Here is a 2,165-nt window from a genome sequence, read left to right on the forward strand (position 1 = left end):
GGCGCCCCCCCGCCCCCCCCCCCCGGCCAGGAGGGTGCCTGGCTGGGGACAAGACCGGACCAGGCCCTCCCGGGGGCTGGAGGCGGAGCCGGAGCTACGGGCACACCCACCCCCACCCCGCCCAGAGAGCGCTCGGACACAAACCCCGTGGTCCGGTAGCTGTGCCACTGGGCGATGTGACAAGGCCACCGCGCTGCTCACTCACCAGCGTCCTCAGGCCTCAGGGGCGGCGGGGAACAGGGCGTGTGTGGGGCGCTGCAGGGACGGGCACCATCTTGGGAGGACAAAGCCGACAAGGGGCAGCTGTGGGCAGGGAGCCCGTGAGGCCCAGCTGCTGAGTCGGAGCAGACACGGGCATGGGGGCGAGGGTGGAGCTGCTGCAACTGGGCGGGCGCCGGCCGGCCTCCCCGTCCTCACCGGAGAAATACACACGTACACACACCCCAAGCTCGCCAAGGTCTGCCAAGGGGCTCCACGTCCCTACGGGGCATACTGCATGCACGGATTAAAATAAGGAATTAAACGCCCGGTCCCCGTCAGCAGAGGGCTCTTCCCACACGCTCCCCCTAGGACCTGCAACCCGGTCCTCGCGGGAGTCACAAGCCAGTGAGTGCTCCTGTCCAGAGGAAGTGGCCAGTCTGGAGTGCTCGGGGACACGTGTGACAGACACGGCTGCTTCTGTGGAGGCGGGGTCCACCCTGCGCCTGGGCCGCCCAGCAGGAACTGTGGGGCTGGGAGCCGAGGCCACCCGTGGTTCAGGTCCCTGGCCTGGTCAGCCCGGAAACACGGTCCTGGCCAGTGGAGGACGGACAGGGGTCGGGACATGGGCAGGCCCTGTGGAGGGTGCCCCCACCCCACCCAGAATTAGACTGATAAAACGAGAAGTCAGCCCGGCAGCCTCTGGTTGGCAGACCGACAGACACTCAGACATCCAGACGTGAGTGGGACCCAGGGGAGGCCGGGCCGGCAGGTTCATGGCCTAGCCGGCGCCCCGTGTGCCTGGGCTCTGGCCTGCACCCAGTGTGGGCGGGGTGGGAGGAGCACTGTTTGCAGCCGTCCTCTGGACTTCAGGGCTTCTCTAGGCACAGACGTGGGACCGCCGACTTCACAGAGGGAAGGAAGGCTGCCCAGTGAGCTGGGCTTCCAATAGATTTTCCTTTGTATAAAGATGCCTCATGCCACAGTTGGGGCACACACCACATGACTCACTGTGGATCTGAAATTTCACTTCACCTGCGCGGGGTCCTCTCCCTGGGAGCCTCGGTCCTGGGTGCTGCGCGCCCCACCGCGCCATGGTCCCTGCGGGCACGGTGACATACCCCTTCTGCAGAACGGGGCCGCTGGCTACCACAGCCACCTGCAGGGCACACAGCCCACCTCCGCCTTCCTGTTCTACTGTGTCAGTGTGACTGCTGTCCTTTGGCAACCAGCATGTTTAAAGGAGGGCACTTTGAAATGTGTTTATTTTGGAGCAAAACCCGTAAATGCTTAGGTTTTCACACTGCTCTTGAAGATCCCTGCTCACCTGGGGACCTGAACTAGAGGGGGCCGTGGTCTTTGCCAGGCGGCATGAGGCTGGGTAGTCCCAGCACCCAGCCCTCCCAGGGATGAGACCCCAACCACAGTCCCTGCCACCCCTGAGGATGGCCCGGGCAGGGCGCTGACCCCGAGACTGCCAGGGTCTGTCCACACCCAGGAATCCTGTGGCAGCTGTGTCTGGCTCCCCGGCCTCCCGGGGCTGGGTCCAGACCCAGAGCCGAAGTGGAATAAGGTCCAGAGACGAGCCCAGCGCTGCTCCGCATGCAGGGGCTGGTCGCCTCACGGGCTCCACGACTAACAGCTCAGAGCCAGGAGGGGCTTGACCCGCAGGCAGCAGGCCGCAGGCCCCAGTAGACAGCCCCGGAGTCCCCGCAAAAGACGGCCCACAGCCGCCTGGGGCATAGAGGGGGCTGAGCTCCGCGGTGCACATCCCACACCTGGCCCGGGCGAGGGCGAGGGCGAGGGCGGCCGCGCTCTGCGCACAGGCGCCCCCTGCAGGCGGCTCCTGCCCTGCAGCGTCTCCCCAGGCCTTGCTAGGGTTGCCTAGAAGGGAGCCCTTTCCCCACGGCGGGGCGTGATGGGACGTGGACACGTCCTCCCGAGAAAAACGTGAGTTATCGTCAGCA

The sequence above is a fragment of the Tupaia chinensis genome, unplaced genomic scaffold (genome assembly GCF_000334495.1).
Source record: "Tupaia chinensis unplaced genomic scaffold, TupChi_1.0 Scaffold144682_1, whole genome shotgun sequence".
Taxonomy (NCBI): Eukaryota; Metazoa; Chordata; class Mammalia; order Scandentia; family Tupaiidae; genus Tupaia; species Tupaia belangeri.